Raw genomic sequence first — 25,930 nt, 5'->3', positions numbered from 1 at the left:
TAATCAAGCCAACTATCCAAGCTAACCATTTTGAGATTAAACCTGCCTTATTACACTTAGTCCAATAAGTTAGTTTTCAGGTGGAAATTCTGATGATCCTAACTTACAAATTTCAAATTTTCTGCAGCTATGTGACACCATAAGGATAAATGGGGTTAGTGAAGAAGCCATCAGACTGAGACTATTTCCTTTTTCCTTGAGAGATAGAGCTAAATGCTGGTTACAAGCTCAACGACAAGGAAGCATTACAACTTGGACAGAACTTGTGAATAAATTTTTAACCAAGTACTTTCCTCCATCCAAAGCTGCTAAGCTGAGAGGAGAAATTACATCCTTTGTGCAGCAAGAAGGAGAATCATTGTATGAAGCTTGGGAAAGATACAAAGAATTACTCAGAAGGTGTACACATCATTGTATTTCAGATTGGATGCAATTGGAAACTTTCTACAATGGGATGAATGCAGCAATAAGAACAATGGTTGATGCTGCTGCTGGAGGTTCATTAAACACAAAGTCCTTGGAAGAAGCTCAGAGGATTATTGAGATGATGGCATCGTCAATGTATCAGAATTCAAACTCAAGGAATCAAGGAAGAAACTCTGGTCATGAAGCTATTGAAGAAAGATCATTCAGAAGAAAAAGTAGATGTTCCTATGAATTCTGAGAGGAAAACAAAAAAACATCTCTTTGAAGATGCTTGCAAGCCAATAGATCCAAAACAATACAAGAGGCTATCTTATCCTCAAAGGGTCCAAAATCCTAAATAGGAGGAACAATTTGAAAGGTTTATGAATGTCTTTAAGAAATTACAGATTAACATTCCTTTTGCAGAAGCTTTGGAGCAGATGCCTTGATGAATCCATATTTTTACTGATATTTTAGCATAATTCTAACACATTTAATAAGAAAAATATATGAAGAAAGCAGAAAAACTTAGAAAAAGACAATGAATTTAAGTTTTCTTTAAAATTGTAGTTATTTTTGCATTTGTAGAATTTATGCTTAGTTCTTAAGGAATTTATCTTGTTTTTGAAGGAATAATCTGAGCAAAAGTCATGAAAATGGATTATCAATGGAAAGGAAGAAGAAGAATGGCAATGTTGGACTCCAAAATACAAGAATTTGGGATGCAGCCTGGGCGTGATCACTATTGTAAGTGAAAGTGATCATTCCAGAGCCTAAATGAGAAGAGGAGCCTGTGCGTAATCACTTTTATTTACAAGAGTGAGCATTGCCAGTGTGCGTTATCACTTTCGCCAACGAAAGTGAACGTTTCAGAGAGACTTCATTCCTGATGAGCTGCGTGTTGTCACTTTTGCCAACGAAAGTGAGCGTTCCAGAGGCACTTGTATCAGGACAGCTTGCGCGTGGTTACTATTACTCACGAAAGTGATCACGGGTAGCCCTCGACCTCCTGCGTTGCCACTCTTATGAATTAAAGTGAATGTTCCAGAGAAGCCTTCAACTCTGCAAGTTGCGCGTGGTTACTCTTGCTCTTGAAAGTGAACACGCGCACTACATAAAGCTTCTGCGTGGTTACTCTTGTGAAGAAAAGTGACAACGCACAGAACTGGGATTAACTCTTCTATAATCAGGCCGACTATTCAAGCCAACCATTTTGAGATTAAACCTGCCTTATTACTCTTAGTCCAACAAGATTAGTTTTCTGGTGGAAATTCTGATGATCCTAACCTACATATTTCAAATTTTCTACAGCTATGTGACACCATAAGAATAAATGGGGTTAGTGAAGAAGCCATCAGACTGAGACTATTTCCTTTTTCCTTGAGAGATAGAGCAAAATGATGGTTACAAGCTCAACCATAAGGAAGCATTACAACTTGGACAGAACTTGTGAACAGGTTTCTAACCAAGTACTTCCCTCCATCTAAAGCTGCTAAGCTGAGAGAAGAAATTACATCCTTTGTTCAGCAAGATGGAGAATCATTGTATGAAGCTTGGGAAAGATACAAAGAATTGCTAAGAAGGTGTCCACATCATTGTATTCCAGATTGGATGCAATTGGAAACTTTTTATAATGGGATGAATGCAGTAACAAGAACAATGGTTGATGCTGCTGCTGGAGGTTCATTAAATACAAAGTCCTTGGAAGAAGCTGAGAGGATGACATGATGGCATCTTCAATGTATCAGAATTCAAACTCAAGGAATCAAGGAAGAAACTCTGGTCATGAAGCTAAGGTTCTGGAAACTTTTCTTGCACAAAATGAGCTACAAAATCAAATGTTTTCAGAACAATTAGCTGCCTTAACACAACAAATCAACAATCTACAAACAGGGAGTATGCCTACCAGTCAGCTAAGTTGTGATTTTTGTGGAGGAAACCATGCAAATACAGTAATCAATCCTAAAGAACAATGTCAAGCCATAACCATAAGGAGTGGAGCTGTAGTTGCAAGCCCTAAACCAGCAGAAAAGAAAGTGAATGATGCAGCAGAGAGAAAAATTGAACAAGATCTGCAACAAAGAAATTTTAAGCTATTGAAGAAAGACCAGTCAGAAGAAAAAGTAGATGTTCCTATGAATTCTGAAAGGAAAACCAAAAAGCAACTTTTTGAGGAAGCTTGTAAGCCAATAGACCCAGAAAAATACAAGAGGCTGCCTTATCCTCAAAGAGTCCAAAATCCTAAACAAGAGGAACAATTCGAAAGGTTTATGAATGTCTTTAAGAAATTACAAATTAACATTTCTTTTGCAGAAGCTTTGGAGCAAATGCCTTCATATGCAAAGTTTATGAAAGAACTACTTTCCAGAAAAAGAAAGCTAGAGCATGATAAAACAGTACCTTTGACAGAGGAGTTCAGTGCCGTTCTCAAGAGAAAGCTTCCTCAAAAGTTGAAAGATCCTGGATCATTTAGCATTCCTTGTGAAATAGGAAACTGCACTGTGGGAAGAGCATTGTGTGACTTGGGAGCAAGCATAAATCTGATGCCATTGGCTGTTCTGCAGAAACTTGGCATAGAGGAAGTGAAGCCCACCAACATTACACTGCAGCTAGCTGATAGATCATACACTTATCCATATGGAGTTGTTGAAGATTTATTAGTTAAAGTTGACAAGTTCATATTTCCTGCAGATTTTGTAATTCTGGACATGGAAGTGGATTCTAACATTCCTTTAATCCTAGGGAGACCATTTCTTGCAACTGGGAGAGCCTTAATAGATGTGCAGAAAGGTGAACTTATGCTTCGAGTTCAAGATGAGAAGGTAATATTTAATGTGTTTGAAGCTTTAAAATATCCAGTTGAAGATAATACATGTATGAAGGTAGATATACTGGATGCTTTTATTACACAACACCATATGAAAGAATTTGATGAAACTGCTATGTTAGAAGAAATAATATCTGTAGGGAATGACAAATCTGAAACTCTGAATGAAGAAGATATCATGGAAATGCAGCAGCAATTGGAAGCTCTGCCGATGCAAAAACCTGCAGAAAATTTAGTAAAAGAAGAGCTGAAAAAGGACGCTAAAGAAGAAGAAAAGCATAAGCTAGAACTGAAACAACTCCCTTCCCACCTGCGGTATGCATTTCTTGATGAGAAACATGAAAATCCAGTCATCATCAATAATGAACTTAAGGAAGAACAAGAGGAAAAATTGCTCAGAATTTTGAGAGAACACAAATCTGCAATTGGATGGAGTATTGCAGATCTGAAAGGTATAAATCCTTCATTTTGTAAGCACAAAATTTTATTTGAAGAGAATTTTAAGCCTGTTGTGCAGCCACAAAGGAGGTTAAACCCAGCCATGAAAGAAGTAGTTAAAAAAGAGGTCATGAAGCTGTTAGATGCAGGAATAATATACCCTATTTCTGACAGCAATTGGGTAAGTCCAGTCCAAGTTGTTCCAAAGAAAGGTGGTATGACAGTTGTACCTAATGAAAAGAATGAACTTGTCCCTACTAGGACTGTGACTGGATGGAGAATGTGCATAGACTATAGGAAATTAAATAATGCAACCAGAAAAGACCATTTCCCACTACCATTTGCAGATCAAATGCTAGAAAGACTTGCTGGACATTTATTTTATTGTTTTCTTGATGGGTATTCAGGATATAATCAAATAGCTGTGGATCCTTTGGATCAAGAGAAAACTGCATTTACATGTCCATTTGGAGTCTTTGCATATAGGAGAATGCCATTTGGTTTGTGTAATGCCCCTGCCACTTTCTAAAGATGCATGCTTTCTATTTTTTCTGATTTGGTAGAAAACATCATAGAAGCGTTCATGGACAATTTCTCTGTTTTTGGTGATTCTTTTGATGATTGTTTAGCTAATCTATCCACTATTTTGTAGAGATGTCAAGATACTAACCTTGTGTTGAATTGGGAGAAGTGCCATTTCATGGTACAAGAAGGCATTGTCCTTGGTCACAAAATTTCAGAGAAAGGAATGGAGGTGGATCAAGCTAAAATAGAAGTCATTAGTAAATTGCCTCCACCTATCAATGTTAAGGGAGTTAGAAGTTTTTTAGGACATGCTGGTTTTTATAGAAGATTCATAAAAGATTTTTCCAAGATTGCTAAACCCTTGAGTAATTTACTTATAAAGGATGCAGATTTCATATTTGATGATAATTGTTTGCATGCATTTTCTGTTTTAAAAGAGAAACTGATTTCGGCACCTATTCTTGCAAAACCAGATTGGAAATTACCTTTTGAACTCATGTGTGATGCAAGTGATAGTGCAGTAGGAGCTGTGTTAGGACAGAGGAAAGATAGGAAATTACATGCTATCTATTATTCAAGCAAAGTGTTAAATCCTGCACAAGTGAATTACACAACAACAGAAAAAGAATTTTTAGCTGTTGTATATGCTTTTGATAAGTTCAGATCATATTTAATGGGTTCAAAAGTGATTGTATACACTGATCATGCTGCTCTTAAATATCTTTTGACAAAACAGGATGCAAAGCCTAGATTATTAAGATGGATTCTACTCCTCCAAGAATTTGAGCTAGAGATCAAAGACAAGAAAGGGAAAGAAAATAGTGTTGCTGACCACCTATCCAGATTACCTTTGGAGAGTTTAACCACTGAATCATTGGAAATAAATGAAGAATTTCCAGATGAAAAGCTGTTTGCAGTGGAAAACACTCCTTGGTTTGCTGACATTGCAAATTTTAAAGCCACTCAATTCATTCCAAAGAGGTTTACTTGGCAGCAAAAGAAGAAGTTCTTACATGACAGCAAATTCTATGTGTGGGAAGACCCATACCTGTTCAAAATTGGAGTAGATGGGTTACTTAGAAGATGCATTCCACAAAGTGAGCAAGCTGAGATACTATGGCATTGTCATAATTCATAATATGGAGGCCACCATGCAAGTTTAAGGACTGCTGCAAAAGTCTTGCAAGCAGGTTTCTTTTGGCCTACACTCTTCAAAGATGCCAAGAAGTATGTGGAAAACTGTGATAAATGTCAAAGAACTGGAAATATTTCAAGAAGACATGAGCTGCCATTAACCAACATCCTAGAAGTGGAACCATTTGATGTATGGGGGATTGATTTCATGGGACCATTTCCCCCATCATTCTCACACGAATACATTCTAGTTGCAGTGGATTATGTGTCTAAATGGGTAGAAGCAATTCCCACCAGATCAAATGATGCAAAGGTAGTGATTTCTTTTATAAGAAAGAACATTTTTTCAAGATTTGGTGTGCCTAGAGTGCTGATAAGTGATGGAGGTACTCATTTCTGCAAGAAGTATCTTGAAGCTGTATTAATGAAATATGGTGTGAAGCATAAGGTTGCTACTCCATACCATCCACAAGCAAGTGGACAAGTGGAGGTTTCAAATAGAGAGATCAAGCAAATTCTAGAGAAAGTAGTGAACAGTTCAAGGAACGATTGGTCAAAGAAACTGGATGACTCACTGTGGGCATATAGAACTGCTTTTAAAACTCCAATTGGTATGTCTCCATATCAGCTAGTATTTGGAAAGGCCTGTCACTTACCTCTAGAGCTGGAGCACAGAGCATATTGGACTACCAAGTGGCTTAACTTCGATTTGTCAAGTGCTAGAAAGAAGAGAGTTTTACAGTTGCATGAATTGGAAGAATTCAGACAACAAGCTTATGAGAATGCAAAGTTGTACAAAGAAAGAACCAAGAGGATCCATGACAAATTTATTCTGCAAAAAGATTTCAGACCTGGCCAACAAGTACTATTATTCAATTCAAGATTAAAATTGTTTCCAGGGAAACTGAAATCTAGATGGTCTGGACCGTTTTTAATTAAGGAAACTTCTCCCTTTGGAGCAATTCTTATAGAAGATCTGAAAACAGGGAGAGAATTCAAGGTCAATGGCCAAAGATTGAAGATCTGTCATGGAGAGGAGTTTACAAGGAACATATCATGCATGAAATTGGTTTCTCTTGAGTAAGAAACATTTAATGTCAAGCTAATGACATTAAAGAAGCGCTTTGTGAGAGACAACTCACATTTCTAACCCAATTTAACTTTTCTGCATTATTTTTGAATTAACAGTATTCATAGAAGTCAAAGTCTGAACTTTTCATCTTGGTTACCTTGCTGAATCTGATGTTTGGAATAAATCTGGTGGCTGAAACAAGAATGCAGATTGGAATTAATTAGAATGCTTAAAGTTCTTGTACAGTCTGAATAATAGTTATCAAATTCTGCAAATTTTCTGCAAAATACAAAGTTCTGCATCATACTCATCATATTCTGTAATTTTGATGCAAAAGGTAAATTTTGAAGCATGCTAAATCTGTCATTTGTAGTGAATCTGATAAATGCAATTGGACTTCATGCTATAATGTCTTATAAAAAAAGTCAGAATTGCATTGTGAATATGTTAAGCAGAAATTCTGCAGAATTCAACTGTGATGTTTGTTGCATCTGTAATTTGGAGCGAAAATGATGAATGAATTGAGAGTTCATGATAGGAGTGTGTAATGTAAAAGTCAAAACTGCATAAGTAGGGAGTGAATACATGTTCTGCAGAAATTCTGCAGAATTTAGCCTTAGATGAATGTTGCATATGTAATTAAAGGTGAACATGATGAGGGAAATAGGTATTTTATATGGTGAGTGTGTATTGGAATGATTATGATTTGTTAAGTGAGCTAATTAAAGTTTGGAGAACTTGGATTGATGAAAGGAATCACTCTTTTGCAGGAAAGCAATCACGCAGAGATGGAATTCTGAGATTTCCCCTCTGGAACAATCACTCTCGCTGATGAGAGTGATAACACAGAAACTGACTGGGAAACACAGCTTTCTGGAACAATCACTCTCGCTGATGAGAGTGATAACGCAGAGGCAGATGAGAAAAACACACTCTCTGGATCACTTCCTTTCCTTGTCAAGAGTGACCATGCACAGGTAAGTATGGAATATTTCATAGCGCGTTACTCCTTTTACTGATAAAAGTAACCACGATCAAGCAATAAGCTTGCGCGTTATCACTTTGCCCAGCAATAGTGATAACGCGCATTGCATTCAAAATTTCCAAGCTCTCTGGAACACTCATTCTGTTCGGCAAGAGTGATAACACAGAATTTTATTAATAAGGGAACGTTCACTTTTCACTTAAAAAGTGGTCACGTGCACACGCGTGACCCCTGACTCAATATAAAGGAACCACGCTCACATCCATTTAAACCTAAATCTCCATTTCCCTCTGAAATTCCTCTGACTTTCAATCTTTTGTGAAGCAACCAGCAAGCAATTGCTCCCTCTTTTTCACTGTCATTCACATTTCTGAAGCTCAAGGTACGTTCTCTGCATTCTACGAAATTGTATTTAGGGTTTTTCTTTGTTGCAACTCTGGAAAAATGTCAAAAATGGCAAGTGGGGAAATATCTTGAGCGTATTCGATTTAAGGAACTTTAAATACTGTGAATAGGTTTTCAAAGCCATTCAATCTCCTCTGTTAACATATTCACATCTGCATTATGCGAAAAACCTGAACATGACTTTGAAAGAAATAGAAATATTCTAGTTGCCATCAACGAAAATACTCTTTGCATGCAATATTTGAATGTTGATGTCTGAACTGAGTTGTATGGAACGAATTACTGCTGTATATTGCACTGCCTGATTGTACAGATACCATACTGATAAGTCCTGCATTAAGCTGATATTTAGTCTTTGATGATAATGAATGAGTGCACTGTTCTAATTGTATGTGATTCAAAGAAACAATAGGCAATATTCTGGATGGAATTTTACTGTCAGAAGATAATTTCTTTTAGGAACCATTAGTAGTTGAAATTTGGTTGAAAATTGTGATTCTTTTTCTGCATTCTTGGTGAAATTGTGAACTCTGAGGGAACAAATTAGGAAGGCCAGTCTAAAATCCCCTGAATATGGTTTGATTAATTTTGTACCTAAGTGCTGGTATATCTGAAAAGTGACAATTTTGCTCTGATAAATAACTTCTATCCTTACATAAGAGAGCATGTAAAAAAAAGAAATATGTTGATGACCTATAATAGCATCTCTGCGTTAACCTGATATGCTTTGAGAGTGTGCACTCTAAACTAAAAATTTAAAGGTTTAACCAATTTTGACTGTGATTGCTTAGTAATTTGCAATAGTGCTTATGTGTTTATATGATTACATCCTCATGACAGCAACTGATTGTAAAAAGATCCACACTGCAAATTGGAATTCTGCACATGGATTGATTGAATTTGTCTAGTAAAGAGATGTATATTGTCACAATTCTGTGTCATGAATTTTAAACTGTCAAATTACTTGTTTATTTTATTTTTTATTTTTTTGCAGCCACTTCAAAATGGTCAGAACTTCTTTGAATACACCAGTTGGACCTTCTAAGAAGACCAAAGCTGGATCTGCCAGCAACACTCCAAGAAGGAGATCTATCAGGAATATGCAAGCTGGAACAGCCAGGAATTCTCCAACCATAAAAAGAGCAAGAACTGATGGTGTCTCACCTTCCTCACCCATTGAAATCGCTGACCCTCCTCAGCCAAGAGTAATCGCACTTGCAACCTCTTCACCACCTCAGCCGACCAGAAGAAATGCTCCTTCTACCTCTACCCCTACTGATCATGATCCAAGGTTCAGGAGTATTGCTCACGAAAACTATTTCAAAGCAAATATTCTGAGGAGGAAGATTGTCCCGAATAGAGCCTTTGAAATTGCTGAAGGCAACTACCCTGAGTACTCAGAAGAAATTCAGAAAAGGGGATGGGACAACTTCTGCTCCTTGGCTGATAATGGTTGGAGAGAAATTACACAGGAGTTTTATGCAAATGCAATGCGGTTCAAGGGAGACCAAATTCCCAAATTTCACACAATGGTCAAGGGTATGAGGGTGGATTTCATTGCTGCCAACATCAATCGAGTGTTGGAAATTTACACTGAAAGGCAACTTGGGCAGATGGACTTCATTGACTTTAAGAATAGTCCAGACAAGGATTATATTGAAATCCTGCACAGAATTGGAAGGCCAGGCACAACTTGGCAGCTGACCCTCGCCCAAAAACCCAAGTGTATCACCACCAAGAACCTGCTACCATTTGCTAAAGTCTGGAGTACTTTTCTGTTGAACTCTTTCATGCCAGTTAAGCATAGTTCAACCCTGGCAGTAAAGAGGGCTGAATTATTGTTTGCTATCGTTAATGATATGTACATTGATGTTGGGGAAGTAATTAGTGAATGTATCTTAAATATTTTGAAAACAAAAAGAGATTCACTAGCCTTTCCCTCATTAATCACTTTACTTTGTGAGGATGCAGGGGTTGAAGTTGGAGAATACCAAGAGAAAATCAGATCTGCTCCCCCTATCTCTGTCTCAATGGTAAAGGAAATCTATGCCACCACCTCCTGCACTTCAGCTGCACCTATCCCCACCCAGTTCAGAAAGGAGAAACCAATGAGGATGAAGGACATCCTACATCTTTTGGTTGAAAGGCAAAATCAATTGGCTAAACGACAAACTGAGCTCCACAGCAGTTTGAAGGCAGGAACTATGCTATTGGAATGTGTGTTGATGAATCTTGGTCAGAAGATGGGAATGACCAAAGATGAACTCTATCACACACCAGATTTGGCCGAGAATGCTCAATGTCTATGCTCATCAGTCTTTAAAGACTTGCCAATCTACAAGACTCATTTTCCACAGCCAACTGAAGAAGTGGTGGAGGAAGAAGAAGATGAGGAGGATGAGGAAGAAGATGAAGATGAAATTTCTGATGAGGAGGATGCCCAAGATGACTAGTTTAGGATTTTTGTTTTCTTTTCTGTTAATTCAAATTTTCTCTTGACGGTCTTGTGATTAAGTTTCAAACTTTTTGGTTTCATTTTAGAATTTGGGTTTGTAATTTGCACACTTGGTATATTTTGGTTTCATGCTAATTCTGAACAATTATGTTTTGAACACACATTAATTCTGCAAAATTCAATCCCTTTTCACTTGATAATTGACGGAATTTTTGGTGTTTTGTGCAGAAAATGTCACAACCACACAACACTCACACACCATGGAAGCTGACACTTGCACAAGCTGCCATGAAAGGGGGGTTCATTCTCTACCTCTTATTCATGAGTTAGCTTCACATTACACTCAATTATTCCTGAAAAACACCAAAATACTAGAATAAATAATAAATTGCTGGCTGTTAATCAAATAAAAATGATTGACAATTTTGTGAATTCTGTGTGAATTTCTTTTTAAGTTGTTTTTCCTATTCTCAAAATGAGATCACACTTGTATTTTAAAAAATGAGGCAGTTGCCACTAGGTGCATATATTTCTGAAAAGTGCATTGTGTTTTCATTAATCCACATGATCACTTATAAATACCTAGTGAGATTTGAGCTGTCTAATTCTTTTTCTTGTGTGATTAATCATATTTGGCTGCATTCTCTAGAACTTGCCCTTGTTCTTAAATTGAATATGCATGTTACAGTTTTCACCCACATGATAGAGGCCATGATTGATATCCTAGTCAGCCTAAATGCCTTCCTTTATGATTGAATGTCTTAGTTCACCCTTTTGAGCTTAATATCCCTTTTCTTGAAATTACCTCATTATAAGCCTTGCTGAAAAACCAATTTTTACCATTCAAAAGATCAGAGGCATAATGAGTTTAATCAAGAATGAGTTTTAAAACTAAGTTTGGGGTGGCATCCAGATTTTAATTGCTTGAGGACAAGCAATGTTCTAAGTTTGGGGTAAGGGAAATAGCATGCTATCTAAGTTTGAGTTCAACAAGCCAGAAAGAAAGAACAAAAGTGCTGCAGCAAAATGAAAAATTTATGAAGCAAAGCTGTGAAAAGAACAAAAATGTGATTTCAAGAGAAAAGAAGTGCAGCAAAGTGCTGCAGAAAAGAAAAAGAATATCAACGAAAAGAAGATAGTGACTGAAAGTAAGAAAAGAAGAAAAGTATCAATGAAAATTCTACTGTAAGAAAATTCTGTTTGCTGCATAAGTGAGAGAATTAAGGAGGAATAATGCAGATCCAGGCTAGTTTTAAAACAAATCACTCAAAATGCCTCTGATCTTTTGAAATTGCATGTATTGTTTTCCATTTTCTTTGATACCTACCTTAACCTTAGCCTTGTTATAACCTGAAAAAGTCCTCTAGATGTGTGATTAATTGTACTAAGCAGAGGAGATGGAGAAATTGGGCAAGTATATGGTAGAGTGCAGTGAAATTGATGATTTAGAGTGAAAACAGCACCCAAACACTGTTGAGTGATGAGAGAAACACTTCCAAGTGAGCTGTGATCATGTTGATTAATTGTACTCACATGAATTTTGATGAAATATATGAACTTAGGTAGCAATTCTTACTCAATGATGATTATGCAGTAGGAATATCATGATGAGTATTTGGATGAACAAGTTGATTGAAAATCTTGCAGAAAACACAGAATTGGAAATTGGAAAATCTGAGAAAAACAGTTTGCTAATTGAATTTGAAAATGGAGGAACTTACCCTTGGTTTAGTTTGATTTGCTTGGGACAAGCAAAAATTCAAGTTTGGGGTAGTGATGAATCCATATTTTTACTGATATTTTAGCATAATTCTAACACATTTAATAAGAAAAATATATGAAGAAAGCAGAAAAACTTAGAAAAAGAGAATGAATTTAAGTTTTCTTTAAAATTGTAGTTATTTTCGCATTTGTAGAATTTATGCTTAGTTCTTAAGGAATTTATCTTGTTTTCAAGGAATAAGCTGAGCAAAAGTCATGGAAATGGAGAATCAATGGAAAGGAAGAGGAAGAATGGCAATGTTGGACTCCAAAATACAAGAATTAAGGGTTGCAGCTTGGGCGTGATCACTATTGTTAGTGAAAGTGATCATTCCAGAGCCTAAAGGAGAAGAAGAGCCTTGCGTAATCACTTTTATTTACAAGAGTGAGCATTGCCAGTGTGCGTTATCACTTTCGCCAGCGAAAGTGAACGTTCCAGAGAAGACTCCATTCCTGAGGAGCTGCGCGTTGTCACTTTCGCCAACGAAAGTGAGCGTTCCAGAGGGATTTGTATCAGGACAGCTTGCGCGTGGTTACTCTTGATCTCGAAAGTGATCACGCGCAGCCCTTGACCTCCTGTGTTGCCACTATTATGTATAAAAGTGAATGTTCCAGAGATGCCTTCAACTCTGCAAGTTGCGCGTGGTTACTCTTGCTCTTGAAAGTGAACACGCACACTACATAAAGCTTCTGCGTGGTTACTCTTGTGAAGAAAAGTGACAACGCGTAGAACTGGGTTTCTATAAATACATGATTGAAGCGCGAAACTGGGATCTTTTTGCTCATTTTCTGTTTTGTTAGTTAGAGTCTCGTTGAGAGAGAGTGGAGAGAAGATTGGGGTCGAAGCTTGAAGCTCCAAGAAGAGGGATCGGATTGGAGCTCGTGGCCATGGCTGCTCTGCATTCTTCTTCATCTTCTTCTTCTTCTTTCTCTGTTTTTGTTGCAATGTGTGCTTAATTTCCCATAGTTAGGGGTTTATGGAACTCGAATTGATGTATTGATTCGACTTTATCTTCTGAACTTTAAGTTCTTGGATTAATTGAGTTGTTAATTCTGCTTTTCATGCAATCTCTGAATGGAAATTCATTTGATTAATCAAGAGGAATCTTTACCAATGGGAATTGGATTGTTTGCTCCGATCTGAATTGGCAACCAGAGTTTAGGGATTTCTTAGGGATAAGGAGACCTAATTCTGCAATCTTATAGTTCTAATTCTTAATGCAAGCTGAAATTGAATCTCACCTAAGGGATTAGGGAGGTTTAGTGGATTGTTAGGGTCAATGAGTTAAGGAATTAACCGTTGGCTAGGTATATGTGAAACTGATTGTCAATTATTCAATTGCTTGAATGTTCAGAGGATTTAATTGGATTGATATTGATATTCTTGTGAAGTAAATTCTTAACTATCCTTCATTGCTTTTTAATTTCATCACAAATCTTATACTCTGTTTTTCTGCAAGTTCTTTACTTTTGATTGCTCTGATTATTGCTTTTATATGATACAACTCTCTTTCCAAATTCGTATGGCTCAAATTGTTATTTTTCTGTGAAGTGATAATTGAGTTCCTAATTCCCTGTGGAGACGATACTCGGATCTTAAATTTACTCATTACTTGCTGCAATCCTAGTGCACTTGCTAGTGTTTAGATTGCAAACAACATGCCTTCATATGCAAAATTTATGAAAGAACTACTTTCCAGAAAAAGGAAGCTAGAGCACGACAAAACAAAGCACGGCAAAACAGTACCCTTAACAGAGGAATGCAGTGCCATTCTCAAGAGAAAACTTCCTCAAAAGCTGAAAAATCCTGGATCATTCAGCATTCCTTGTGAAATAGGAAACTGCACTGTGGAAAGAGCATTGTGTGACTTGGGAGCAAGCATAAATCTGATGCCATTGGCTGTTCTGCAGAAACTTGGCATAGAGGAAGTGAAGCCCACCAACATCACACTGCAGCTAGCTGATAGATCATACACTTATCCATATGGAGTTGTTAAAGATTTGTTAGTTAAAATTGACAAGTTCATTTTTCCTGTAGATTTTGTAATTCTGGACATGGAAGTGGATGCTAATATTCCATTGATATTAGGAAGACCATTCCTTGCAACAGGGAGAGCTTTAATAGATGTGTAGAAAGGCGAACTTATGCTTCGAGTTCAAGATGAGAAGGTAGTATTTAATGTGTTTGAAGCTTTAAAATATCCAGTTGAAGACAATACATGCATGAAGGTAGATATACTAGATGCTTTTATTACACAACACCATATAAATGAATTTGATGAAACTACTGTGTTAGAAGAAATAATATCTGCAGGGAATGTCAAATCTGAAATTCTGAATGAAGAATACATTATGGAAGTGCAACAGCAATTGGAAGCCCTGCCAATTCAAAAATCTGCAGAAAATTCAATGAAGGAGGATCTGAAAAAGGATGTTAAAGAAGACGAAAAACAGAAGATAGAATTAAAACAGCTTCCCTCCCACCTGTGGTATGCATTTCTGGATGAGAACCATGAGAATCCAGTCATCATCAACAATGAGCTCAAGGAAGAACAAGAGGAAAATTTTTTGAGAATCTTAAGAGAACACAAATCTGCAATCGGCTGGAGTATTGCAGATCTGAAAGGTATAAATCCCTCATTTTGCAAGGACAAAATTTTATTTGAAGAGAATTTTAAGCCTGTTGTGCAGCCACAAAGAAGGTTGAATCCAGCCATGAAAGAGGTAGTCAAGAAAGAGGTCATGAAGCTGCTAGATGCAGGAATAATCTACCTAATTTCTGACAGCAATTGGGTGAGTCCAGTCCAAGTTGTTCCAAAGAAAGGTGGAATGACTGTTATAGCTAATGAAAAGAATGAACTCATCCCTACTAGGACTGTGACTGGATGGAGAATGTGCGTAGACTATAGGAAGTTAAATGATGCCACCAGAAAAGACCATTTCCCATTACCATTTGCAGATCAAATGCTAGAGAGACTTGCTGGACATTCATTTTATTGTTTCCTTGATGGTTATTCAGGATACAACCAAATAGCAGTGGATCCTTTGGATCAAGAGAAGACTGCATTTACATGTCCATTTGGAATCTTTGCATATAGGAGAATGCCTTTTGGTTGATGTAATGCCCCTGCTACTTTTCAAAGGTGCATGCTTTCTATTTTTTTTGATTTGGTAGAAAACATCATTGAAGTGTTCATGGATGATTTCTCTGTTTTTGGTGATTCTTTTGATGATTGCTTGGCTAATCTATCCACTGTTTTGCAGAGATGTCAAGATACCAATCTGGTCTTGAACTGGGAAAAGTGCCATTTTATGGTACAAGAAGGCATTGTTCTTGGTCACAAAATTTCAGAAAAAGGAATGGAGGTGGACCAAGCAAAAGTAGAAATCATTAGTAAGCTGCCTCCACCAATCAATGTTAAAGGAATTAGGAGTTTTGTAGGACATGCTGGTTTTTATAGGAGGTTTATCAAAGACTTTTCTAAAATTGTAAAACCTCTTAGTAATTTACTTGTAAAAGATGCTGAATTTATATTTGATGATGCTTGTTTGCATGTATTTTCTATTTTGAAAGAAAAACTGATTTCTGCACCTGTTCTTGCAAAACCAGATTGGAATTTTCCTTTTGAACTCATGTGTGATGCAAATGATAGTGCAGTGGGTGCTATTTTAGGACAGAGGAAAGATAGGAAATTGCATGTTATTTACTATTCAAGCAAAGTGTTAAATCCTGCACAAGTAAATTACACAACAATAGAAAAAGAATTCCTAGCTATTGTGTTTGCTTTTGAAAAATTCAGATCATACTTGATGGGTTCAAAAGTAATTGTATATACTGACCATTCTGCTCTTAAGTACCTTTTGTCAAAATAGGATGCAAAGCCCAGATTATTAAGGTGGATTCTGCTTCTCCAAGAATTTGAGCTAGAGATCAAAGACAAGAAAGGGAAAGAAAATGGTGTTGCTGACCACTTATCCAGATTGCCATCGAAGAGTTTAACCACTGAATCATTGGAAATAAATTAAGAATTTCCAGATGAAAAGCTGTTTACAGTGGAAAACATACCTTGGTTTGCTGACATTGCAAATTTTAAGGCAACTCAATTCATTCCAAGGAGGTTCACTTGGCAGCAAAAGAAGAAGTTCTTACATGACAGTAAATTCTATGTGTGGGAAGACCCTTATTTGTTTAAAATTGGAGTGGATGGGTTACTTAGAAGGTGCATTCCACAAAGTGAGCAAGCTGAGATACTATGGCATTGTCACAATTCAGAATATGAAGGCCACCATGCAAGCTCAAGGACTGCTACAAAAGTCTTGCAAGCAGGTTTCTTTTGGCCTACACTCTTCAAAGATGCCAAGAAGTATGTGGAAAACTATGATAAATGTCAAAGAACTGGAAATATCTCAAGAAGACATGAGCTGCCATTAACCAACATCCTAGAAGTGGAGCTATTTGATGTATGGGGGATTGATTTCATGGGACCTTTTCCCCTATCATTTTCACATCAGTACATCTTAGTAGCAGTGGATTATGTTTCTAAATGGGTAGAAGCTATTCCTACTAGATGAAATGATGCAAAGGTAGTGATTTCTTTTATAAGAAAGAATATTTTTTCAAGATTTGGTGTGCCTAGAGTGCTGATAAGTGATGGAGGTACCCATTTCTGCAACAAATATCTTGAAGCTGTATTAATGAAATATGGTGTGAAGCACAAGGTTGCTACTCCATACCATCCACAAACAAGTGGACAAGTGGAGGTTTCAAATAGAGAAATCAAGCAAATTCTAGAGAAAGTAGTGAACAGCTCAAGGAAAGATTGGTCAAAAAGGCTGGATGATTCATTGTGGGCATATAGGACTACTTTTAAAACTCCAATTGGTATGTCTCCATACTAGTTAGTATTTGGAAAGGCCTGTCATCTACCCTTAGAGCTGGAACACAGAGCATATTGGACTACCAAGTGGCTTAACTTTGATTTGTCAAGTGCTGGAAAGAAAAGAGTTCTGCAACTGCATGAGTTAGAAGAATTTAGACAGCAGGCTTATGAAAATGCAAAGTTATATAAAGAGAGAACAAAGAGAATCCATGACAAGTTTATTCTGCAAAGAGAATTTGAACCTGGACAACAAGTATTATTATTCAACTCTAGGCTAAAACTGTTTCCAGGCAAACTGAAATCTAGATGGTTTGGACCATTTTTGATGAAGGAGACTTCTCCCTTTGGAGGAATCCTTATAGAAGATTAGAAAACAGGGAGAGAATTCAAAGTCAATGGCTAAAGATTGAAGATCTATCCTGGAGAGGAATTTACAAGGAACATTTCATGCTTGAAATTGGTTCCTCTTGAGTGAGGAACAACTAATGTCAAGCTAGTGACATTAAAGAAGCGCTTTGTGAGAGGCAACTCACATTTCTAACCCATTTTAAGCTTTTTATAGTGTTTTAGAATTTTGCATATTCATGATTTATAATTTTCTACTGTTCTGTAAATAATCTGCAAAAATACTGTTGAGTCTACTTTCTGAGGTGCATCTGATATTTAAATTGAGAATTATTGATGTGGTGAATGTGTATTCAATGGTTTAAAAAGTCTGCATAATGTATGTGAATATTCTGCTGCATCTGGTTTTCTGAGGTACATTTGGAATACTTGAATTGAGATTCAATGTTAGAGTGTGTATTTGAAGGATTAGAGTATGAGAGGTGAGTCAATTGAGAGTTTTGAAGCAACTGGTTAATGAAAGGAGTCACTTTGTTGCAGAAAAGAAGCTACGCAGAGAATGTATTTTGAAGATTTCTACTGAAACACTCACTTTTACTGATAAAAGTGATCACGCAGAAACAGATGGGAAAATGAGCTCTCTGGAACGCTTCCTTTTTCTGTCAAAAGTGGTTACGCACAGGTGAGTAGACTTTTAATCCTTCTGCGTTACTCCTTTTATTGAAAAAAATTGTCACTCTGCTACATGTTATCACTTTGCTCAGCAATAGTGATAACGCGCTCCACACTCTGAAAAAAACAACTCTCTGAAACACTCATCTATTCAGAAATAGTGATTACACTGGGACCAATTAATTTTACAACGTTCATTTTTGTTTTAAAAAGTTGTCATGTGCCTAGCGTAATTATATATATTCTCTAACATGAACACGCACACACACTCTTCACTTTTAAAACTTTATCTCTTTCTGAGCTTTCTCTGCAAATCTCACTCCCTGTGTGCGTTGAGCTAGCATCAACAAGCATTTCTCATACATTTCTGCATCTTCCTGCAAGGTACGCTTACTCTCATCCCTCTGAAACTGTAGTTAGGGTTTTCTATGTTTGAAGTTTGGGAAAAATATTGAATGGGGTAATAGGGCATTGTTTGAACAATATACTGAATAAATTTTCCCTGTCATTTAAATTTTTTTTTAAGAGCATCTGAATCTGCATTGCACAATATTTGAATATAAAATTTTTTTTTTGTAGAAACTGGGATGACCTAAAAAGACGTCAGTGAAAATGTTTGAACTGAAATTGTTGCATGAGATTAATTGCTACCATATGCTAATTGTAATATAATCGAATGCTTGAAAAATACCAAGACAATCAACCCTGCATTATTTTGATAAAATAGCTTGTTGCTGAAAATGATTAGGTTGCAAAACTATGTTTGAAAATTGGTTGAAACTTGAAAATATTGCTCTGCGCTACCCTATTTCTTTATAATAGTGAACGCACCCTGAACTCCCAAATTACGAGTATCAAAATTCCTCTGAATTTGATGGATAACTGAACCTGTACTGCATACTATATATAGCATATTTCTGCAGAACTTTAGTTGACTTGAATAGAATTGTGTGAACTATTTGATGAGGAATTACTGAAAATAACTAATTGAAACTTCTTGATGTTTTGAAATCATTCCTGAATTATTGTGACAAATTGTTTCATTGTTAGAAATTGAAGTAAAGTAATGATTGGAATGTGATTGAATGTGCAAATCTGTGTTGGAAAAATGGTTAACCCTAAATTGGTTTCTGCATTACCCTATTGTGCTTTAACAATATAATGCTAATTAGAGAGACAATCAAAATCTAATCAGGACCTAATGGGACAATGTTCTGAAGTATGTGGTTCAGCAATAGAGAGACACTCTGAATGCATTAGAAATACAATTGAACTCATTTGGCATCATGTTAACTGTTTTACTATTTGTGTTATTTTGTTGGGTGAGTGAATATATATTACTGATTTTTCCTAACTAGAATGGTCTGAAATGTTGACTGGAAATTGCAGAACATGTGACTGCAATATTCTATTTGGAAATGGGTTAAGAGTTATGAACTTGCTTTTGCATGTGCTTGATATTTTCTGAGAATGTGCACTCTGAATTCATATAATAGGACTTTACATGTTTTGATTGTAAATGCTTAAGTTGTGCAGTTGGGTGTTGGTATTTGAATGCTGAATGATATTATTAGCAGATTGCATGATGTATAGTGTTAGCAAAATTAAATTTCTGCAAACTGCTTGATTGAACTTTCTGCAGTATAAAATTATCATTATGTGCTAAAATTTTAAAACTGTCAAATACTTTCTTTTGCAGAAACTGAAAAATGGTTAGAACTTCCTTCAACAGACCCGTGGGCCCTCCTAAGAAGAAGCAAGCTGCATCGTCCACAACTCCTATAAGAAGATCTAGCAGAAATCTTCAAGCTAGGAATAATCCAGCAGCAAAGAGAGCCAGAACTGATGGTGTCTCAAGCTCCTCACCCATTGAAATTTCTGACTCACCTCAGCCAAGATCCCCTGCACTTTCACCTTCACCTTCTCCACCACCTCAGCCAAGATCCCTACACTTTCACCTTCCCCATCACCTCAACCAAGAACAATTGCACCTTCAACCTCTTCCCCACCTACCACACATGACCCCAGATTCAGAAGTATGGCTCATGAAAACTTTTTCAGAGCCAACATTTTGAGAAGAAAAATTGTTCCCGACAGAGCATTCCAAATAGCTGGGGACAATTATCCAGAATTCAAAGAGGAAATTCAAAAAAGAGGATGGGAATTTTTCTGTGCAACAGCTGGCCTGGGTTGGAGGGACATAACTCATGAATTTTATGCAAATTCCATAAGGTTCAAGGGAAATCGAATCCCCAAGTTTAGCTCTATGGTCAAAGGAATGAGGATTGATTTCTCACCAGCAAATATCAATAGGGTGCTGGAAATCAACTCTTCACAACATTCTACACAGCTGGACTTCAAATCATTCAAGGAGAGTCCAGACATTGATTTTGTGCAGATTTTGGAAAAGATTAGTAGACCAGGCACCACATGGGAGTTGAACCAATCTAAGAAGTCAAAGCACATAATCACCAAGAATCTGCTGCCCTTTTCCAAAGTGTGGAGCATGTTCATTTTGAACTCATTCATGCCTATCAAACATAGCTCCACATTGGCTGTCAAGAGGGCTGCTTTGTTGTTTGCCATAGTCTCGGACATCTACATAGATGTGGGAGAAGTTATCAGTGAATGCATCTTGGGCATCCTGAAGACAAAAAGGGATTCGTTGGCTTTTCCCTCAATCATTACCTTGCTTTGTGAGGATGCAGGAGATGAATTTGGAGATTACCAAGAGAAGATCAGAGCTGCACCATCCATTTCTGCAGCTATGATAAAAGAAATTTATGCTACTGTCTCCTGCACTTCTGCAGCTCCCATTCCCTCATAATACAAGAAAGAGAAGCCTATGATGATGAAGGATACTCTGAAGCAACTAGCTGACAGGCATAATCAATTGGATGAAAGGCAGAATGAGCTTCACAATAGCCTAAAAGCTGGAGTTATGCTGATGGAGTGCATAATGCTGAATATTGGTCAAAAATTGGGAATGACCAAAGATGAAATGTATCACACTCCTGATTTGGCAAAGAATGCTCAATGCCTTCACTCTTCTGTGTTAAAAAATATGCATATCTACAGAACCCATTTTCCTCAGCCAACATTTGAAGAAGTAGTGGAAGAAGAAGAAGAAGAGCAGGAAGGTTCTGAAGAAGAAAGTTCAGCAGATGAAGATAGTGCAGAAGAATAGAATAGGAATTTTATTTTTGTTGTTTTTCTAACAGTTTGTAAATTCAGTAGTTGTTCAGAACAATTTTTAATGTTTTTATTTGTAATGACAATCACTTTCTGTTCAGTTTTATAATTCTGCAGTTTTAATCTCTTTTGTTTCTGCCAATTGATGGAATTTTGGTATTTTGTGCAGAGAATGTCACACACATAACACTCACACACATTGGATAATGACACCTGCACAAGCTGCCATGAAAGGAGGGTTATTCCTTACCTCTTAATTCATGTGTTAGCTACACAATACACTAGACATTTACTGATAATAATATAGATTATGAGCTGTTTTCTGCGAATTAAATGCAAGAGGAATGAAAATTTTGTGAATTCTGTTTGAATTTTTTTAAAGTTGTTTTTCCCATTCTCAAAATGAGATCACACTTGTATTTTCAACAATGAGGCAGTTGCCACAAGGTGCATATATTTCTGAAAAGTGTATTGTGTTTTCATTAATCCACATGATCACTTATAAATGCCTAGTGAGACTTGAGCTGCATTCTTCTTTTCACGTGTGATTGATCATATTTTGCTGCATTCTCTAGAACTTGCCCTTGTTCGTAATTGAATATGCATGTTTACAGTTTTCACACAAATGATGGAGGCCATGTTTGATATACTTAGTTAGCCTAAATGCCTTCCCTTATGCTTGAATGTCCTAGTTCACCCGTTTGAGCTTAATATCCTTTTCCTGAATTAACCTCATTACAAGCCATGTTGAAAAATCAATTTTACCATTCAATTAATCAGAGGCATAGTGAGTCTAATCAAGAATGAGCTTTAAAACTAAGTTTGGGGTAGGATCCATGTTGTACTTGCTTGAGGACAAGCAAATTTCTAAGTTTGGGGTAGGGGAATAGCAAGCTATATGTACTGCAAAAATGAAAATTATGCAGAAAAATTGTGGAAAGAGTAAAACATGAGTTCAAAAACAGAATTTGAGTTGAAAAAAGCAAATTGGTGATCAAAAAGAAGAAATTCACAGCAAACTGTTGCAGAGAAAAAGAAAAAGGAAATTCAAGGAAAAGAAAAGAGAAAATGAAAGCAAGATAAGAAAAAGGAAATGAAAATTCTGCTGCACAAAAACAATTTGTTTGTTGCATAATTGAGGGATTTAATGAAAATTGATGCAAAACCAGGCTAGTTTTAAAGTCATTCACTTAAAATGTGTTTGATCTTTTGAAATTGCAAATTGTTTCCTATTTTGTTCAGTATCTACCTTATCCTAAGCCTTGTTATAACTTGCAAAAAGCCCTCTGGATGTGTGATTAACTGTGCTAAGCAGAGGAGATGGAGAAATTGGGCAAGCATATGGTAGAGTGTAGTTGAATTAATGATTAAAGAGAGAAAACAGTACCTAAACACAGTTGAGCAATGAGGGAAACACTGTCTAGTGAGAAGTGATCATGTTTTTTTAATGTTTCTCACATGAACTTGGTTGATATATATATGAACTTAGATAGCAATTCTTGCTTAAAATTTGATGAATGCATTGTGATTGCCATGATGAGTAATTGGATGAACATCTTAAATGAAAATTATGCAGAAAACACAGAACTGTAAATTGAAAATCTTAGTTTATGAGATGATTCTTAAAGAATGGAGGAATTACTCTTGGTTTAGTTTGATTTGCTTGAGGACAAGCAAAAATTCAAGTTTGGGGTAGTGATGAATCCATATTTTTACTGATATTTTAGCATAATTCTAACTCATTTGATAAGGAAAATATATGAAGAAAGCAGAAAAACTCAGAAAAAGAGAATGAATTGAAATTTTCTTTTAAATTGTAGTTATCTTAGCAATTGTGAAATTTTAGCTTAGAAATTAAGTTTTTAATCTTGTTTTGAAGGAATAATTCGAGCAAAGATCATGAAAATGGAGGTTTGATGATAAGGAAGAGGAAAGAAGCATGTCTGGACTCCAAAAACACAAGAACAAGAAAATGCAGACTGGGCGCGATCACTATTGTCAGTGAAAGTGATCTCTCCAGAGTACAAAGAAGAAGAAAGCATGGGCGTCATCACTATTGTCATCGAAAGTGAGCGTTCCAGAGAGGCAAAATATTAGGAAAGCTCTGCGTAACCACTATTGTCGTCAAAAGTGATCGTTTCAGAGAGCCTTCATCTTGCAAGTTGCGCGTAGTCACTTTTATTCATAAGAGTGATCACGCGCAACTACTTGGGCTCTGCGTTGACACTTTTATCAGCAAGAGTGATAGTTCTAGAGAGCTCTCAATATCAGGAAAGTTGCGCGTGGCCACTTTTTCTCATAAAAGTGTTAACGTGCAACCATAAACCCTCTGCGTAGCTACTATTTCTCATAAAAGTGGTGACGCGCAAATCTGGGAAATTCTATAAATACCAGAAACGCTTAGATTTTGGGGGATTCCGTTCAGTTCAGTTTTATTTTCTGTTTTTCTGTTAAATTGTCGTTGAGAGAGATTGAGAGAGAAGATTGGGGTCAAGTCTTAAGCTTCCACAAAGAGGAATCGGATTGGAGCTTCCGGCCATGGCTTTTTGGAGTTTTTTTTCTTCTTCTTCTTCTTCTTTCTCTTTCTCTTCTCACATGTTTGAGTAGTTTTCTTCTAGTTAGGGGTTTATGAAACTCGAATTGATGTATTGATTTGATTCTTGCTTCTGAATTTTGAGTTCTTGGATTAATTGAACTGTGAATTCTGCTTTTCTTGCAATCTATGAATGGAAATTCGTATGGTTCATCAAAGAGGAACATTTACCAATAGAAGTTGGATTTGAATCTCTAATCTGAGTTTGCAATCGGAATCTAGGGATTTCATAGGGATAAGGAGACCTAATTCTGCAATCTAAAGGTTCTAAGTCTTAATGCAACTTGAAATTGAACTTCACCTAAGGGATTAGGGTGGTTTAGTTGCTTGTTAGGATCAATGAGTTAAGGGATTAACATTTGGCTATTGATATGCGAAACTGATTGTCAATTAACCAAGTTCTTGAATTTTCAGAAGCATAATTGAATTAATATTGACATTCTTGTGAAGTAAATTCCTAACTACCTTTCAATCCATTTCTAATCCCACATTGCATTCATTGATATGTTTTCTGCAAGTTTCCCTTACTCTTAATTATTCTGGTTTACTGCTGTTAGATGTTACAAACCTTATTCAATTTTCGTATGGCTCAAATGGTTACAATTTTGTGAATTGATACTTGAAATCTAAATTCTCCGTGGAGACGATATCCTGATCTTAAAAATTACTCATTACTTGCTACAATACTAGTGCACTTGTTAGTTCCTCTATAAATATATATACAAAGAGTATGATGGATCCTATTATTTGAAGGAAAGTCTAAAGAAATACTATAGTATAGGTCCATTTCCAAAGTATATATGTAGCTAGGTACATTATCACAATCTATAGCAAACTTAAAATAACATGACCTTTTGTAACTTCCAAAATTTTAACTATTTGTTTTATGCTATTAATTGATTTTCTCGATTAATTTACATGAATCAGGTTAATAAGAGATTAATTGAATATTTATTAGAATTCAAATCTATGTTGATTTGGTAGACTAGAATTAAAAATTTATAGTAGAATTTTCTGTTAGAAGAGAAACTGGTATAGTTTTAGTAATTTAAATTACGAGAATAAAATAATACTATTTGCCCTAAATCCAATGGTGGAGAAGCCATCCACTACACCTTAATCCAATGGTTCATAATCAATCTTGTGGCTCATTTGAGACCACAAATTTATGAACCAATCAAAATTAGCTAAGTAACTCCATTCATCATGGCCACTTGGATATTTTGCTCACCCTCATCTCTCTATAAATTTATCACTTCTCTCCCTCATTCTTTTCTCTCTCTTTCTTCTTTTCTTACCTCCATAAACTTTTCTCTCAAGCTCACCGACACTTGAAAATTAGAACCATCTTTGGAATCAATTTGGTGCTTAAAAGAGGTAGGGTTCTATCTTTATTGGTATGCTTATGTGGATAGGTGTGGCTGTCTAGCTTATTTTTTAAATCTCTTAATCCATGATTTATGTGGTGTTTTTATAATGTATAGCTGGATTAATGGTGGGTTGGGTGAGTTAAAGGTAAATCAAATACAAAAACAAAGAAAAGAAAGAAAATAGCAAGTCTAAAAATAGAATTCTCTAGAGTTTCCGTACAAATATACTATGTCAACTAATAATTTAAACGTTTAAATATTATGAAGATATTTTTAGCTTAAACTAGACATCCAGAACTTTCTATACATATAAATTGTTAAGATATTGAATTAGTATAGAATTAGTTATAAATTTTTGAAGTTTACCCTAAGTTTTAGATTTTGATTTTGAGCAGGTAAGCTTGTGTAAGACATAACTCGTCCCACATAACTTGGAGTGAGGTGAAACAAAATTTTTTAAAAAGCTAAGATCTATTAGTTTATGCCATAAAAATTTTAGAGTCCAATTCAATTTGAGTATTTCCCAGAATTTTTCCAAAGTTACCCCTAGTTCTGTTGAGTTAGAAACAAAGCAACCTATAACAACCAACTTTAGAACCTTATAGCTTGAGTTCTATTTAACCAAATGAATGCCTTCAATTCTTGATAAATTTAATTCCTAATGGTTCACCTCTTGATTCATGTGTTGAATTATGTCATATTTCCTGCTGAACTAAACAAAGAAAATAAAAAAATATGTATATGTTCATAATTGTTTGAGTATTACATTCCTTTTTCATTTTGTGATGAATAATTCAGATTCTTCTTCCATTTCTCTATTTTTGAATTCTGAGTAAATATTCTATTTGTGTAATTCTTCATGTTATTGTCA

The 25,930-nt window shown here is 36.0% G+C and overlaps 2 non-coding genes and 1 pseudogene across 2 annotated transcripts; 1 reads left to right on the top strand and 2 right to left on the bottom strand.

The window, feature by feature from the left end:
• LOC113871588 overlaps positions 1-25,930 on the top strand; it is a 135,260-nt pseudogene that overhangs the window by 64,733 nt on the left and 44,597 nt on the right.
• On the bottom strand, positions 311-417 carry LOC113874008. The gene has a single exon (XR_003506070.1). It is a non-coding gene; the product is annotated as a small nucleolar RNA R71 (small nucleolar RNA).
• Positions 1,900-2,006, bottom strand: LOC113873973. The gene has a single exon (XR_003506037.1). It is a non-coding gene; the product is annotated as a small nucleolar RNA R71 (small nucleolar RNA).

The sequence above is a fragment of the Abrus precatorius genome, unplaced genomic scaffold (assembly GCF_003935025.1).
Source record: "Abrus precatorius isolate BTA unplaced genomic scaffold, Abrus_2018 Scaffold7, whole genome shotgun sequence".
In the NCBI taxonomy this organism is placed as follows: Eukaryota; Viridiplantae; Streptophyta; class Magnoliopsida; order Fabales; family Fabaceae; genus Abrus; species Abrus precatorius.
The sequence above is the reverse complement of the archived record's forward strand: the minus strand, read 5'-3'. Positions and strand labels throughout refer to the sequence as shown.